This window comes from Salvelinus namaycush, chromosome 24, assembly GCF_016432855.1.
Source record: "Salvelinus namaycush isolate Seneca chromosome 24, SaNama_1.0, whole genome shotgun sequence".
Taxonomy (NCBI): domain Eukaryota; kingdom Metazoa; phylum Chordata; class Actinopteri; order Salmoniformes; family Salmonidae; genus Salvelinus; species Salvelinus namaycush.
In genome coordinates, this window is record NC_052330.1 from 1,046,488 (window position 1) to 1,065,704 (window position 19,217).

Genomic DNA, 19,217 nt, shown 5'->3' on the forward strand with positions numbered 1-19,217 from the left:
CATTAGAAGCCTCCTCCCTAAGTTTGTTTTGTTCACTGCTTTAGCACACTCTGCCAACCCGGATGTTTTAGCCGTGTCTGAATCCTGGCTTAGAAAGACCACCAAAAATTCAGACATTTTCATCCCCAACTACAAGATTTTCAGACAAGATAGAACGGCCAAAGGGGGCGGTGTTGCAATCTACTGCAAAGATTGCCTGCAGAGTTCTGTTTTACTATCCAGGTCTGTTCCCAAACAATTTGAACTTCTACTTTTAAAAATCCACCTCTCTAAAAACAAGTCTCTCACCGTTGCCGCCTGCTATAGACCACCCTCTGCCCCCAGCTGTGCTCTGGACACCATATGTGAACTGGTTGCCCCCCATCTATCTTCAGAGCTCGTGCTGCTAGGCGACCTAAATTGGAACATGCTTAACACCCAAGCCATCCTACAATCTAAGCTTGATGCCCTCAATCTCACACAAATTATCAATGAACCTACCAGGTACCACCCCAATTCCGTAAACACGGGCACCCTCATAGATATCATCCTAACCAACTTGCCCTCCAAATACACCTCTGCTGTTTTCAACCAAGATCTCAGCGATCACTGCCTCATTGCCTGCATCCGTAATGGGTCAGCGGTCAAACGACCTCCACTCATCACTGTCAAACGCTCCCTGAAACACTTCAGCGAGCAGGCCTTTCTGATCGACCTGGCCGAGGTATCCTGGAAGAATATTGATCTCATCCCGTCAGTAGAGGATGCCTGGATATTTTTTAAAAATGCCTTCCTCACCATCTTGAATAAGCATGCCCCATTCAAGAAATTTAGAACCAGGAACAGATATAGCCCTTGGTTCTCTCCTGACCTGACTGCCCTTAACCAACAGAAAAACATCCTATGGCGTTCTGCATTAGCATCGAACAGCCCCCGTGATATGCAACTTTTCAGGGAAGCTAGAAACCAATATACACAGGCAGTTAGAAAAGCCAAGGCTAGCTTTTTCAAGCAGAAATTTGCTTCCTGCAACACAAATTCAAAAAAGTTCTGGGACACTGTAAAGTCCATGGAGAATAAGAACACCTCCTCCCAGCTTCCAACTGCACTGAAGATAGGAAACACTGTCACCACCAACAAATCCACTATAATTGAGAATTTCAATAAGCATTTTTCTACGGCTGGCCATGCTTTCCACCTGGCTACCCCTACCCCGGTCAACAGCACTGCCCTCCCCTCTGCTACTCGCCCAAGCCTTCCCCATTTCTCTTTCTCCCAAATACAGTCAGCTGATGTTCTGAAAGAGCTGCAAAATCTGGACCCTTACAAATCAGCCGGGCTAGATAATCTGGACCCTTTCTTTCTAAAACTATCTGCTGAAATTGTTGCCACCCCTATTACTAGCCTTTTCAACCTCTCTTTCGTGTCGTCTGAGATTCCCAAAGATTGGAAAGCAGCTGCGGTTATCCCCCTCTTCAAAGGGGGGGACACTCTTGACCCTAACAGCTACAGACCTATATCTATCCTACCCTGCCTTTCTAAGGTCTTCGAAAGCCAAGTCAACAAACAGATTACCGACCATTTCGAATCCCACCATACCTTCTCCGCTATGCAATCTGGTTTCAGAGCTGGTCATGGGTGCACCTCAGCCACGCTCAAGGTCATAAACGATATCTTAACCGCCATCGATAGGAAACAATACTGTGCAGCCGTATTCATTGACCTGGCCAAGGCTTTTGACTCTGTCAATCACCACATCCTCATCTCATCGGCAGACTCGACAGCCTTGGTTTCTCTAATGATTGCCTCGCCTGGTTCACCAACTACTTCTCTGATCGAGTTCAGTGTGTCAAATCGGAGGGTCTGTTGTCCGGGCCTCTGGCAGTCTCTATGGGGGTGCCACAGGGTTCAATTCTTGGACCGACTCTCTTCTCTGTATACATCAATGATGTCGCTCTTGCTGCTGGTGATTCTCTGATCCATCTCTACGCAGACGACACTATTCTGTATACTTCTGGCCCTTCTTTTGACACTGTGTTAACAACCCTCCAGGCGAGCTTCAATGCCATACAACTCTCCTTCCGTGGCCTCCATTTGCTCTTAAATACAAGTAAAACTAAATGCATGCTCTTCAACCGATCGCTGCCTGCACCTGCCCGCCTGTCCAACATCACTACTCTGGACGGCTCTGACTTAGAATATGTGGACAACTACAAATACCTAGGTGTCTGGTTAGACTGTAAACTCTCCTTCCAGACTCACATCAAACATCTCCAATCCAAAGTTAAATCTAGAATTGGCTTCCTATTCCGCAACAAAGCATCCTTCACTCATGCTGCCAAACATACCCTTGTAAAACTGACCATCCTACCAATCCTCGACTTCGGTGATGTCATTTACAAAATAGCCTCCAAAACCCTACTCAATAAATTGGATGCAGTCTATCACAGTGCCATCCGTTTTGTCACCAAAGCCCCATATACTACCCACCACTGCGACCTGTACACTCTCGTTGGCTGGCCCTCGCTTCATACTCGTCGCCAAACCCACTGGCTCCAGGTCATCTACAAGACCCTGCTAGGTAAAGTCCCCCCTTATCTCAGCTCGCTGGTCACCATAGCAGCACCTACCTGTAGCACGCGCTCCAGCAGGTATATCTCTCTGGTCACCCCCAAAACCAATTCTTCCTTTGGCCGCCTCTCCTTCCAGTTCTCTGCTGCCAATGACTGGAACGAACTACAAAAATCTCTGAAACTGGAAACACTTATCTCCCTCACTAGCTTTAAGCACCAGCTGTCAGAGCAGCTCATAGATTACTGCACCTGTACATAGCCCATCTATAATTTAGCCCAAACAACTACCTCTTTACCTACTGTATTTATTTATTTATTTATTTTGCTCCTTTGCACCCAATTATTTCTATCTCTACTTTTTCTATCTCTACTATCTCTACTTTATTTTTATTTTTTTACTTGCTATATTGTATTTACTTCGCCACCATGGCCTTTTTATAATTTTATTTATTTATATATATATTTTGTTTGCCTTCACCTCCCTTATCTCACCTCACTTGCTCATATTGTATATAGACTTATTTTTCACTGTATTATTGACTGTATGTTTGTTTTACTCCATGTGTAACTATGTGTTGTTGTATGTGTCGAACTGCTTTGCTTTATCTTGGCCAGGTCGCAATTGTAAATGAGAACGTGTTCTCAATTTGCCTACCTGGTTAAATAAAGGTGCCTTGGACAGAAGTACTCTCCCAAGTATAGAAAGATCTCTTTGTAGCAAATTATTGAATATATTTTTGGTTTTCTTAATATTATGAGAGAAATTCAAATGTCTGACTAAGTGTTTTTTTGACAGATGTATTCCTAAATATTTAACACAGTCCTTTACATGAATATTTTCTATTTCTTTATCATTAAAGTCAAATAAACATAAGATTTCACATTTAGAAACATTCAGTTTTATTCCTGATGCAATAGAAAATGCAGTTATTGTCACGATCGACCATGGGATCTTTATTTAGGAGATGAACGAACGAAGCAAAACAACAAAAATAGGCGACCGTGAAGCTATAACCGAACAAAATGCAAACATGAAACCTAGACACAGACACAGACCTAGACAATGACCCAACAAAAACATGATGCCCATGGCTGCCTAAAATATGGCTCCCAATCAGAGACAAATGAAAACATCTGTCTCTGATTGAGAACCACTCAGGCAACCATAGACATACCTAGAAACATTCACTCAACCATAGACATACCTAGAAACATTCACTCAACACAAACCCATACACTAAACCCAACACCCCCCTTTTCCATATAACCACCCAAAACGAGACAAAACACAAACATTCCCCATGTCACACCCTGACCTAACTAAAATAATAAAGAAAACAAAGAATAATAAGGCCAGGGCGTGACATAACCCCCCCCTTAAGGTGCGAACTCCGGGCGCACCAGCACAAAGTCTAGGGGAGGGTCTGGGTGGGCGTCCGTCCACGGCGGCGGCTCCGGCACTGGTCGTGGTCCCCACCCCACCAGTCACTACCCGCTTTCGTAGCCTCCTCCAAATGGCCACCCTCCAACTTAACCCCACTGGATTAAGGGGCAGCACCGGACTAAGGGGCAGCACCGGACTAAGGGGCAGCACCGGACTAAGGGGCAGCACCGGACTAAGGGGCAGCACCGGACTAAGGGGCAGCACCGGACTAAGGGGCAGCACCGGACTAAGGGGCAGCACCGGACTAAGGGGCAGCACCGGACTAAGGGGCAGCACCGGACTAAGGGGCAGCACCAGGATAAGGGGCAGCACCAGGATAAGGGGCAGCTCCGGACTGAGGGACGGCAGCTCCGGACTGAGGGACGGCAGCTCCGGACTGAGGGACGGCAGCTCCGGACTGAGGGACGGCAGCTCCGGACTGAGAGACGGCAGCTCCGGACTGAGGGACGGCTCCTGGCTGGATGACTCATGGTTGACTGACAGATCGGGCTGGTCATGGCTGACGGACGGCTCGGGCTGGTCATGGCTGACGGACGGCTCGGGCTGGTCATGGCTGACGGACGGCTCGGGCTGGTCATGGCTGACGGACGGCTCGGGCTGGTCATGGCTGACGGACGGCTCGGGCTGGTCATGGCTGACGGACGGCTCGGGCTGGTCATGGCTGGCTGACGGCTCGGGCTGGTCATGGCTGGCTGACGGCTCGGGCTGGTCATGGCTGGCTGACGGCTCGGGCTGGTCATGGCTGGCTGACGGCTCGGGCTGGTCATGGCTGGCTGACGGCTCGGGCTGGTCATGGCTGGCTGACGGCTCGGGCTGGTCATGGCTGGCTGACGGCTCTGGCTGGTCATGGCTGGCTGACGGCTCTGGCTGGTCATGGCTGGCTGACGGCTCAGACGGCGCTGGGTAGACGGATGGCTCAGACGGCGCTGGGCAGACGGATGGCTCAGACGGCACTGGGCAGACGGATGGCTCAGACGGCACTGGGCAGACGGATGGCTCAGACGGCACTGGGCAGACGGATGGCTCAGACGGCACTGGGCAGACGGATGGCTCAGACGGCACTGGGCAGACGGATGGCTCAGACGGCACTGGGCAGACGGATGGCTCAGACGGCACTGGGCAGACGGATGGCTCAGACGGCACTGGGCAGAAGGATGGCTCAGACGGCACTGGGCAGACGGATGGCTCAGACGGCACTGGGCAGACGGATGACTCAGATGGCACTGGGTAGACGGGCAGCTCTGGCCGGCTGAGGCGCACTATAGGCCTGGTGCGTGGTGCCGGAACTGGTGGTACCGGGCTGGGAACACGCACCTGAAGGCTAGTGCGGGGAGAAGGAACAGGGCATACTGGACCCTGGATACGCACATTAGGCCTAGTGCGTGGTGCCGGAACTGGTGGTACCGGGCTGGGGACACGCATCTCAGGGCTAGTGCGGAGAGTAGCAACAGGGCATACTGGACCCTGGATACGCACATTAGGCCTAGTTGGGAAATTTTGATTTCTTTGTTAAAAATGGTTAAGCCATACAATTTACATTATTCAGAATATCTAGAGATAGAAGTTTCACAACCAAGATTAATAAAAATGGCGAAATTGGGCATCCCTGTCGTACACTTCTGTTGATACTGAATATTTTGGAAGTATTAAGGTTTAGTAACACAGAACTATTTATATCTTTGTAAAACATGCAAATTACTTTGATTACATTTTCACCAAATTCAAAAAGTTTAAGAGACCTAAAGAGAAATTCATGTTCAATTGTGTCAAAGGCTTTACAGAAGTCCAAAAATAAGACAACCACATCTGAGTCAATTGCATCTGAATAATCTGTAAGGTCCAAGACTAAACGAATGTTAGAGCTTATGTGACGGCCCTTCATAAATCCTGTTTGAGTCTCATTTAAACAGTACTGCAAAAAAATGTACTTACAGAGTGCATCAAACATTTTTTATGGAAAAGTGTTTATTTCTGTATTTCATGGTTGCAACTTGCTGAACATTGTCCACAGTGTTCCTATCATCTCGTTTAAACAGTACAGCAAAAACATTTACACAAAGAGTGCATCAAACATGATTTACACCTTGTTTTTGGAAAAGTGTTTATTTCTGTATTTCAATGTTGCAACTTGCTGAAAATTGTCCAGTGTTCTGATCATTTAGTTTAAACAGTACTGCAAAAAATGTACTTACAGAGTGCATCAAACATGATTTAGACCTTGTTTATGGAAAAGTGTATTTCAATGTTGCAACTTGGTGAACATTGTCCACGGTGTTTCTATCATTTAGTTTAAAAATTAATGCAAAAAAATGTACTAACAGAGTGCATCAAACATGATTTAGACATTGTTTATGGAAAAGTGTTTATTTCTGTATTTCAATGTTGCAACTTGCTGAACATTGTCCACAGCTTTCCTATCATCTAGTTTAAACAGCACTGCAAAAAATGTACTTACAGAGTGCATCAAACATGATTTAGACCTTGTTTATGGAAAAGTGTATTTCAATGTTGCAACTTGGTGAAAATTGTCCACAGTGTCCCTATCATCTGGTTTAAACAGTACTGCAATTTTTTTACGTACAGAGTGCATCAAATATGATTTAGACCTTGTTTATGGAAAAGTGTATTTCAATGTTGCAACTTGCTGAAAATTGTCCACAGTGTCCCTGTCATCTGGTTTAAACAGTACTGCATTTTTTTTACTTACAGAGTGCATCAAATATGATTTAGACCTTGTTTATGGAAAAGTGTTTATTTCTGTTTTTCAACATGATTTGGAGCTGGTTTTTGGAAAAGTGTTTATGTTTGTATTTCAACATGATTTAGAGCTTGTTTATGGAAAAGTGTTTATTTCTGTTTTTCAACATGATTTGGAGCTTGTTCATGGAAAAGTGTTTATTTCTGTTTTTCAACATGATTTAGAGCTTGTTTATGAAAAAGTGTTTTTTCAGTTTTTCAACATGATTTAGAGCTTGTTTATGGAAAAGTGTTTATTTCTGTAATTCAAGGTTGCAGCTTGCTGAAAACTGTCCACAGTGTTCCTATCATCAAGTTTTAACAGTACTGCAAATATTTCACTTACAGAGTGCATCAAACATGATTTAGAGCTTGTTTATGGAAAAGTGATTATTTCTGTAATTCAAGGTTGCAGCTTGCTGAAAACTGTCCACAGTGTTCCTATCATCGAGTTTTAACAGTACTGCAAAAATGTCACTTACAGAGTGCATCAAACATGATTTAGAGCTTGTTTATGGAAAAGTGATTATTTCTGTTTTTCAACATGATTTGGAGCTTTTTTTTGGAAAAGTGTTTATTTCTGTAATTCAAGGTTGCAGCTTGCTGAAAACTGTCCACAGTGTTCCTATCATCGAGTTTTAACAGTACTGCAAAAGTTTCACTTACAGAGTGCATCAAACATGATTTAGAGCTTGTTTATGGAAAAGTGATTATTTCTGTAATTCAAGGTTGCAGCTTGCTGAAAACTGTCCACAGTGTTCCTATCATCGAGTTCTAACAGTACTGCAAAAATGTCACTTACAGAGTGCATCAAACATGATTTAGAGCTTGTTTATGGAAAAGTGATTATTTCTGTTTTTCAACATGATTTAGAGCTTGTTTTTGGAAAAGTGTTTATTTCTGTAATTCAAGGTTGCAGCTTGCTGAAAACTGTCCACAGTGTTCCTATCATCGAGTTTTAACAGTACTGCAAAAGTTTCACTTACAGAGTACATCAAACATGATTTAGAGCTTGTTTATGGAAAAGTGATTATTTCTGTATTTCAACATGATTTGGAGCTGGTTTTTGGAAAAGTGTTTATTTCTGTTTTTCAACATGATTTAGAGCTTGTTTTTGGAAAAGTGTTTATTTCTGTTTTTCAACATGATTTGGAGCTTGTTTTTGGAAAAGTGTTTATTTCTGTTTTTCAACATGATTTAGAGCTTGTTTATGAAAAAGTGTTTTTTCAGTTTTTCAACATAATTTAGAGCTTGTTTATGAAAAAAAAAAGTTTTTCAACATGATTTAGAGCTTGTTTATGGAAAAGTGTTTATTTCTGTCATTCAAGGTTGCAGCTTGCTGAAAACTGTCCACAGTGTTCCTATCATCGAGTTTTAACAGTACTGCAAAAGTTTCACTTACAGAGTGCATCAAACATGATTTAGAGCTTGTTTATGGAAAAGTGATTAATTCTGTATTTCAACATGATTTGGAGCTTGTTTTTGGAAAAGTGTTTATTTCTGTACTTCAACATGATTTGGAACTTGTTTATGGAAAAGTGATTATTTCTGTGTTTCAACATGATTTAGAGCTTGTTTATGGAAAAGTGTTTATTACTGTATTTCAATGTTGCAACTTGCTGAACATTGTCCACAGCTTTCCTATCATCTAGTTTAAACAGCACTGCAAAAAAATGTACTTGCAGAGTGCATCAAACATGATTTAGACCTTGTTTATGGAAAAGTGTATTTCAATGTTGCAACTTGCTGAAAATTGTCCACAGTGTCCCTATCATCTGGTTTAAACAGTACTGCAATTTTTTTACTTACAGAGTGCATCAAACATGATTTAGACCTTGTTTATGGAAAAGTGTTTATTTCTGTATTTCAATGTTGCCACTTGTTGAAAATTGTCCACAGTGTTCCTATCATCTAGTTTAAAACTTCTTATGGCTGCAGCCCGGCGTCGGTACACTTATGACAAGTGCAGGGCGCGAAATTCAAAAGATATTTTTTTTTTTAATATTTAACTTTCACACATTTCAAACAAGTCCAATACAGCATATGAAAGGTACACATCTTGTGAATCCAGCCAACATGTCTGATTTTTAAAATGTTTTACAGGGAAGACACAATATGTAAATCTATTACCTAACCATGTTAGCAAAAGACACCACTTTTTTTACTCCACCAGTTTTTTACTCCATCAGTAGCTATCACAAATTCGACCAAATAAAGATATAAATAGCCACTAACCAAGAAACAACTTCATCAGATGACAGTCTGATAACATATTTATTGTATAGCATATGTTTTGTTAGAAAAATGTGCATATTTCAGGTATAAATCATAGTTTACATTGCAGCTACAATCAGAAATTGCACCGAAAGCAGCCATAATAATTACAGGCACCAACGTCAAATACCTAATTACTCATCATAAAACATTTCTGAAAAATACATGGTGTACAGCAAATGAAAGACAGGCATCTTGTGATTCCAGCCAATATTTCCGATTTATTAAGTGTTTTACAGCGAAAACAAAATGTAGCGTTATATTAGCTTAGCACAATAGCCAGAAACACTTGGGCGCCAACGACTAGTTCACATCTACGACAGATATATGAAATAGCATCATAAAATGTTTCTTACTTTTGCTGATCTTCCATCAGAATGTTGGACAAGGTGTCCTTTGTCCAGAACAGTCGTTGTTTGGATTTAGAACGGCAACTTTCCCTCTTCATTTAGCACGCACACTAGCCAAGTGGCACGATGCTCTCCATGTCAACAAACGGAAGAGAACGGAACACGGCAAAACTCCCGAAAAATGTTCAATAATCTGATGAAACTATATTGAACAAACATACTTTACGATGATATGGTGACATGTATCAAATAAAATCAAAGCCGGATATAGTAGTCGCCTATAACGGCAGCTAAACAAAAGGCAATCCCACTGTCCACCTCGCGCTCTTCAGAGTACCGAAAATGGGGGACACGTCATTCCAAGATGTTGTGTTCCATCTCAGACCAAGATAATCACCTCATTTCTTCTCTCACAGCCTCTTGACACCCAGGGGAAGGTGTATGACGTGCATGTATACTAATAGGTCTCGTGCCCATTTATAGGCAGGAAGAAGAACAGAGCATCGATTTCAGACTTTTCACTTCCTGGTCAGGAAATGTGCTGCAGAATGAGTTCTGTTTCACTCAGAGAAATAATTCAAACGGTTTTAGAAACTAGATAGTGTTTTCTATCCAATAGTAATAATAATATGCATATTGTACGAGCAAGAATTGAGTACGAGGCCGTTTGAAATGGGCACCTTTTATCTGGCTACTCAATACTGCCCCTTGCAGCCCAAACAGGTTAATGTGTGAAAGTTAAATATTTTAAAAAAATAGATTTTGAATTTCGCGCCCTGCACCTGAGCTGGATGTTGTCATAAGTGTACCGGTGTCGGGCTGCAGCCATAAAAGGTTAATCTTTTGGCATAAACCAGAGAAATCAATTTTTAATCATTATTTAATAAAGTAATTGGTCTCCAATTGTCAATGAGAGAAGGGTCTTTATCGGGCTTCGGAATCAATGAAATAAGACCCTGTTTCATTGTGGAGACCATTTCCCCAGTTTTAATGCAATCTTGAAACATATTAAAAATCGGGTCTTCTAGTAACTCCCAAAACTGTCTATAGAAATCAACTGACAAGCCATCAGGGCCAGGTGATTTCCCTTTTTTCATTGAATTCAGAGCCTCTCTAATTTCTTCAATTGACACAGGTGAATCACAAACTGAGTGGAAATCATAATTCTGAATGTGGCAAATGTAGCTTTCACAACCATCTTCCTGAAATTGAGAGCTGTAAAGGTTTTCATAAAAGGAATTGACAAACGATGATATTGTAATGGGATCTTTGCATAAAACATTGTTAATTTTGAGTGCAGTTATAGATTTTCTTTTGTAGTTTCTCTTTTCAAGTGCAAAAAAGTAACTAGTGTTTCTTTCCCCCTCTTCAATCTATTTTGCTCTTGACCTTACAAAGGCACCCTTTGCCAAATCCGTGTAAAACTGTTCTAATTCTAGTTGTAAAGACTTGGATACAGAAAACTGTCAAGCTTGCTCATCATCTCATTTTCTCTAAGGTTCTTTAAGTGCATCAGCTCTTTGGCGCGTTTAATGGCTACCACTCTGACTTTATATTTGAAAAATTCCCATCTACTTCCCTGACCCAAGTCTTTTCTTGCAAAAATATCTTTAGCTAACGATTTGATGTTTTCAATGAGAGTAGTATCTTTAAGAAGTGTGTTGTTTAATTTCCAATATCCTCGAGTACCTTTTGATTTTTTAGTAGCTTGTAAATTCAGGGAAATCAGCTGATGATCAGAAAAGGGAGCCAACTGATGATCTACATCTATAACAAATTGTAACAAAAAAGGGGAAATTAGGAATAAATCTTTTCTAGATTTACATGACACAGTTTTGTTGGTCCAGGTATAACCCTTTGCATTTGGATTGAAATAACGCCAGGCATCCTCAACACAGAGATCCTTGCATAATGTAGTGATAATATTGCTATTTTGAGGGCTTTGACTCATTCTAGGAGAAAAACGATCAGCAGATGCATCAGGTGTTTGTCACGCGGGACTAGGCTGGTGAGGAAGGAATCAGGCGCAGAGAGTTCCACAGGGAAAAAGGTGCACTTTAAATACGGCACACAGAAAAAACCACAAGCCCAAACACAGGGCACGGTTAAATAAATTGGACCACCCAAAACACAGGGTGCCAGGTCCAGAACATAAACACCTCTACCTTACACACACGTAACACAAAACAATCCCGCACAAAACAAGGGCGGGGACACATACTATAAAAAAGGAAGCTCATCAAACACATACAACAGGACACAGGTGAAACTAATAAGACACAACCAACAGACAACGAAAAAGGGATCGGTGGCGGCTAGTAGGCCGGTGACGACGACCGCCGAGTACCGCCCGAACAGGCAGGGGAGCCAACTTCGGCGGAAGTCGTGACAGTGTTTCATTAAACTAGATGATAGGAAAACTGTGGACAATTTTCAGCAAGTTGCAACATTGAAATACAAAAAATAAACACTTTTCCATAAACAAGGTCTAAATCATTTTTGATGCACTCTGTAAGTACATTTTTTGCAGTACTGTTTAACTTCTTGCAACTATAGGGGGTGCTGTTTCGCATTAGCATAATTTGCTCTACAGATTAAACTGCCTAGTACTCAATTCTTGCTCGTACAATATGCATATTATTATTATTATTGGATAGAAAACACTCTCTAGTTTCTATAGCCGTTGGAATTTTGTCTCTGAGTGGAACAGAACTCATTCTACAGCACTTTTCCTGATATGGAGTCAGATTTCAGACATCTTGGCCACTGATCTGGAGTCAGTTTAAAGGTCACTGTAAATGCTATGGAGAAACAGACACTGCTTACGTCTTCCCCTGGGTGTCAGTACGTGATGACGCTTTGAATGGAATCGATTGCGCAATCAGTGCCTCTATAAATCACCAAATACCAGAAGTAACTTCCTTTGGCTGCCTGCGCCTGGCGCGCGAAGGACATCGGACTCGCCTCCTTCCAAGCTTTAGTTTAGCCAGTAATATTTCTCCGGTCATGTTTTTACTCGTTATAGGTGTTAACAGCATCATAAGGTAGTTAATTTGAACCGTTTTATAGCAATTTATATCCGTTTAGTGCGATTTTGAGGCATTGCTTTGTTGTGCACTTTGAAGCGCCGGGCACGTTTCGGGGTCCCGGTCGAACGTTAGTGGGCATTTCGACAGACAAGAGGACATCTTTCGACCAAAAGAAGATTAGACCCAAGAAAGGATACATTGCCCAAGATTCTGATGGAAGATCACCTCATAGTAAGAAATATTTAAGATGATAAATCGTTGTTCTGTAGAAAAATGTTAAACGCACGTTCCGCCATTTTGTTAGGTGTAGCTTTGCTTGGCGCAACCTGTATTGAAAAGTAAGGATAATTTAAAAAATGTAATTCCGCGATTGTATTAAGAATTAAATTGTCTATCAATCGCTGTCCACCCTATATTTTTTAGTCAAGTTTATGAGTATTTATGTATAAGACTAGATCACTGTCTAATATGGTGCACGACATTTTCTGACCAGCTGGGCTACTTTTGTCATTGTCTAACCATGATTTTGGTGGCTAAATATGCACATTTTCGAACAAACTCTATATGTATGTTGTAATATGATGTTACAGGAGTGTCATCTGAAGAATTCTGAGAAGGTTAGTGAAAAAATTAATATATTTTGGCGATATTTACGTTATCGCTCTCTTTGGCTAGAATCAATGCTCTGGTAATGTTTGCACATGTGGTATGCTAATATAACGATTTATTGTGTTTTCGCTGTAAGACACTTAGAAAATCTGAAATATTGTCTGTATTCACAGGATCTGTGTCTTTCAATTAGTGTATGCTGTGTATTTTTACGAAATGTTTTATGATTAGTAATTAGGTAATACACGTTGCTCTGTGTATTTATTCTAGTCGAGTTGTGATGGTGGGTGCAATTGTAAACTATGATTTATACCTGAAATATGCACATTTTTCTAACAAAACCTATCCTATACCATAAATATGTTATCAGACTGTCATCTGATGAGGTTTTTTCTTGGTTAGTGGCTATCAATATCTTTATTTGGCCGAATTGGTGATAGCTACTGGTGGAGAGAGAAAATGGTGGACAAAGAAAAATGGTGTCTTTTGCTAACGTGGTTAGCTAATAGATTTACATATTTTGTCTTCCCTGTAAAACATTTTAAAAATCTGAAATGGTGGCTTTATTCACAGGATCTGTATCTTTCATTAGGTGTCTTGGACTTGTGATTTAATGATATTTAGATGCTACTATTTAATTGTGACGCTATGCTAGCGATGCTACTCAGTGTGGGGGGGGGGGGGGGGGGGTGCTCCCGGACCCGGGGTAGATACTCGTGAAAGGTTAAACTAGATGATCAGAACACTGGACAATTTTCAGCAAGTTGCAACATGGAAATACTGAAATAAACACTTTTCCAAAAACAAGGTGTAAATCATGTTTGATGCACTCTTTGTGTAAATGTTTTTGCTGTACTGTTTAAACGAGATGATAGGAACACTGTGGACAATGTTCAGCAAGTTGCAACCATGAAATACAGAAATAAACACTTTTCCATAAAAAATGTTTGATGCACTCTGTAAGTACATTTTTTTGCAGTACTGTTTAAACTAGATGATAGGAACACTGTGGACAATTTTCAGCAAGTGGCAACATTGAAATACAGAAAAAAACACTTTTCCATAAACAAGGTCTAAATCATGTTTGATGCACTCTGGATGTAATTGTTTTGCAGTACTGTTTAAAGTAGATGATAGGAACACTGTGGACAATTTTCAGCAAGTTGCAACATTGAAATACACTTTTCCATAAACAAGGTCTAAATCATGTTTGATGCACTCTGTAAGTACATTTTTTTGCAGTACTGTTTAACCTGATGAGAACAGAGGGCGCTGTTTTCACTTTGGGGGAAAAACGTGCCCAATTTAAACGGCCTCGTACTCAATTCTTGCTCGTACAATATGCATATTATTATTACTATTGGATAGAAAACACTCTCTAGTTTCTAAAACCGTTTGAATTTTGTCTGTGAGTAAAACAGAACTCATTTGGCAGCACACTTTCTGACCAGGAAGTGGAAAGTCTGAAAATTATGCTCTGTTCAAGGGCCTGCCTATAAATGGGCATGACACGTATGAGTATACATGCACGTCATACACCTTCCCCTCGATGTCAAGAGGAAGTGAGAGAAGAAATGAAGTGTTTATCTTGGTCTGAGGTGGAATATATCCTCTTGGCACGACGAGTCATCCATTTCCTGTTTTCTGGAGAGCGCGCAGATGGACCTGGAATTGCCTTCTGAAAAGCCGTCGTTATAGGCGACTACTATCTCCGGCTTTGATTTTATTTGATTTTATTTGATGTCACAATATCATCGTAAAGTATTATTTTTCGATATAGTTTTATTAGATTTTTGAAATTTATTCGGGACGTTAGGCGTTGTGTGCCTTTGTTCAGAAAGGAGAGCTTCGCGCCACTTGGCCAGTGTGCTTGCTAATTCAAGAGGGAAAAACGACGTTCTAAATCCAAACAACGACTGTTCTGGACAAAGGACCCCTTGTCCAACATTCTGATGGAAGATCACCAAAAGTAAGAAACATTTTATGATGCTATTTCATATATCTGTCGAACTGTATACTAGTATTTTTGCGCCCAGGTTTTGGCCACTCTCTCGCTATAACATAAGCCTTATGTCGTAATGAAGGTATTTTTAGAATTCTAACACTGCGATTGCATTAAGAACTAATGGATCTATCATTTCCTATACAACATGTATTTTTTTGTAATGTTTATGAATAGCTATTTGGTCAGAATAGGTGAGAGTCTAATAGAAATATCCGCACATTCTGGGAAAAGGAAGCTACGTTAGCATAATGGATAACCACTGATTTCAGCTGTAAATATGCACATTTTCGAACAAAACATAAGTGTATGTATAACCTGATGTTATAGGACTGTCATCTGAGGAAGGTTTATGAAGGTTAGTGAAAATTAACCTTTTACGGGGGCAGCCCGACACCGGTACACTTATGACAACATCCAGCTCAAAGTGTAGGGCGCGAAATTCAAATCTATTTTTTTTAAAATATTTAACTTTCACACATTAACAAGTCCAAGACACCAGATGAAAGGTGCACATCTTGTGAATCAAGCCAACATGTCCGATTTTTAAAATGTTTTACAGGGAAGACAAAATATGTAAATCTATTAGCTAACCACGTTAGCAAAAGACACAACTTTTCTAACTCCATCAGTTTCTTACTCCATCAGGTGCTATCACAAATTCGACCAAATAAAGATATAAATAGCCACTAACCAAGAAACAAATTCATCAGATGACAGTCTGATAACATATTTATTGTATAGCATATGTTTTGTTCGAAAATTTTGCATATTTCATGTATAAACCATAGTTTACATTTCAGCTACAATCCGAAATTGCACCGAAAGCAGCCATAATATTTACAGACACCAACGTCAAATAGCTAATTACTCATCATAAAACATTTCTGAAAAATACATAGTCTGCAGCAATTGAAAGACAGGCATCTTGTGATTCCAAACAATATTTCCGATTTATTAAATGTTTTACAGCGAAAACAAAATGTATCGCTATATTAGCGTAGCTACAATAGACAGAAATAATTGGGCGCCCACGGCCAGTTCACATGCACGACAGATATGTGAAATAACATCATAAAATGGGTCTTACTTTTGCTGATCTTTCATCAGAATGTTGAAGAACGTGTCCTCTGTCCAGATGAGTCGTTGTTTCGATTCAGAATGGCAAATTTCCCTCTTCAATTAGCATTGGCACTAGCCGAGTGGCATAAATTTCTCCAACGTAAACACAGTCAGAGGACGGAACACGGCAAAACTCCCGAATAAAGTTTCAATAATCTGATTAAACTATATTGAAAAAACATACATTACGATGATATGGTCACATGTATCAAAAAAAATTCGAGCCGGAGACGTTAGCCGTTCGTTACCAAGGCAAAACAGAAGTCAATCTCACTTCCTTCAGAGTACCGGAAGTGGACGGTCACGTTTTTCCACCACAGACCAAGAGGAGCACAAAAATTTCTTCTCTGACATCCTCTTTACACCAATAGGAAGGCGTATAGAGTGTCAGCAGACTCCTAAGTGTTAAGACCATGTATAGGCATCAAGTTGAAAAGAGCATCGATTTCTGACATTTCACTTCCTGGTCAGGAAAAGTGCTGCAGAAGGACTTCTGTTTCACTCAGAGAAATAATTCCAACTCTTTTAGAAACTAGAAAGTGTTTTCTATCCAAAAAGAATAATAATATTCATATTGTACGAGCAAGATTTGAGTAGGAGGCCGTTTGAAATGGGCACGATTTCACTGGCTACTCAACACTTTGCCTTGCAGCCATAAGAAGTTAAACAGTACTGCAAAACAATTACATCCAGAGTGCATCAAACATGATTTAGACAAAAATGTATTTCAATGTTGCAACTTGCTGAAAATTGTCCACAGTGTCCCTATCATCTGGTTTAACCTCTAACGAGTCACAAACCCGGATCCGGGACCCCCCCATCAAAAAAGCTGACTAGCATAGCCTAGCCTAAAGCCACAGGGATATCATATAATAAAATGTTCATGAAATCACAAGTCCAAGACACCAAATGAAAGATACACATCTTGTGAATCCAGCCAACATGTCCGATTTTTAAAATGTTTTACAGGGAAGAGAAAATATGTAAATCTATTAGCTAACCACGTTAGCAAAAGACACCACTTTTTTTACTATAACAGTTTATTACTCCATCAGTAGCTATCACAAATTCGACCAAATAAAGATATAAATAGCCACTAACCAAGAAACAACTTCATCAGATGACAGTCTGATAACATATTTATTGTATAGCATATGTTTTGTTCGAAAAATGTGCATATTTCAGGTATAAATCATAGTTTACATTTCAGCTACAATCTGAAATTGCACCGAAAGCAGCCATAATATTTACAGACACCAACGTCAAATACCTAATTACTCATCATAAAACATTTCTGAAAAATACATAGTGTACAGCAATTGAAAGACAGGCATCTTGTGATTCCAGACAATATTTCCGATTTATTAAATGTTTTACAGCGAAAACAAAATGTAGTGTTATATTAGCGTAGCCACAATAGCCAGAAACACTTGGGCGCCGACGACCAGTTCACATGCACGACAGATATTAGAAATAGCATCATAAAATGTTTCTTACTTTTGGTGATCTTCCGTCAGAATGTTTGACAAGGTGTCCTTTGTCCAGAACAGTCGTTGTTTGGATCTGGAACGGCAAATTTCCCTCTTCATTTAGCATGGGCACTTGCCAAGTGGCACGGATCTCTCCAACGTCAACAAAGTCAGAGAACGGAACACGGCAAAACTCCCGAAGAAATGTCAATAATCTGATTAAACTATACTGAAAAAACATACTTTACGATGATATGGTCACATGTATCAAATAAAATCCGAACCGGAGATAGTAGTCGTCCATAACGGCAGCTAAACAGAAGGCAATCCCACTGTCCAACTGGCGCTGCCAAGAGTACCGGAAATGAGGGACACGTCATACAAAGAGCTTGTATTCCAATTCAGAACAAGATGAACACAAAATTTATTCTCTCACAGCCTCTTGACAACCAGGGGAAGGTCTATGAAGTGTACGTAGACTCTTACGTTTTATGCCCATGTATAGGCAGGAAGTTGAACAGAGCATCGATTTCAGACATTCCACTTCCTGGTCAGGAAATGTGCTGCAGAATGAGTTCTGTTTCACTCAGAGAAATAATTCAAACGGTTTTAGAAACTAGAGTGTTTTCTATCCAATAGTAATAATAATATGCATATTGTACGAGCAAGAATTGAGTACGAGGCCGTTTGAAATGGGCATCTTTTATCTGGCTACTTAATACTGCCCCTTGCAGCCATAAGAAGTTAAAGTAGATGATAGGAACACTGTGGACAATGTTCAGCAAGTTGCAACCATGAAATACAGAAATAAACACTTTTCCATAAATCATGTTTGATAAACTCTGTTAATACATTTTTTTTGCAGTACTGTTTAAACTAGACAATAGGAACACTGTGGACAATTTTCAGCAAGTTGCAACATTGAAATACAGAAATAAAATGTTTCCATAAACAAGGTCTAAATCATGGTTGATGCACTCTGTAAGCACATTTTTTTGCAGTACTGTTTAAACTAGATGATAGGAAAGCTGTGGACAATGTTCAGCAAGTTGCAACATTGAAATACAGAAATAAACACTTTTCCATAAACAAGGTCTAAATCATTATTGATGCACTCTGGATGTAATTTTTATGCAGTAATGTTTAAACTAGATGATTGGAACACTGTGGACAATTTACAGCAAGTTGCAACATTGAAATACACTTTTCCATAAACAAGGTCTAAATCATGTTTGATGCACTCTGTAAGTAAAATTGTTGGCTGTACTATTTAAACTAGATGATCTGAACACTGAACAATTTGCAGCAAGTTGCAACCATGAAATACAGAAATAAACACTTTCCAAAAACAAGGTCTAAATCATGTTTGATGCACTCTGTAAGTAAAATTGTTGGCTGTACTATTTAAACTAGATGATCTGAACACTGAACAATTTGCAGCAAGTTGCAACCATGAAATACAGAAATAAACACTTTCCAAAAACAAGGTCTAAATCATGTTTGATGCACTCTGTAAGTAATTTTTTTTGCAAAACTGTTTAAACTAGATGATAGGAACACTGTGGACAATTTCCAGCAAGTTGCAACATTGAAATACACTTTTCCATAAACAAGGTCTAAATCATTTTTG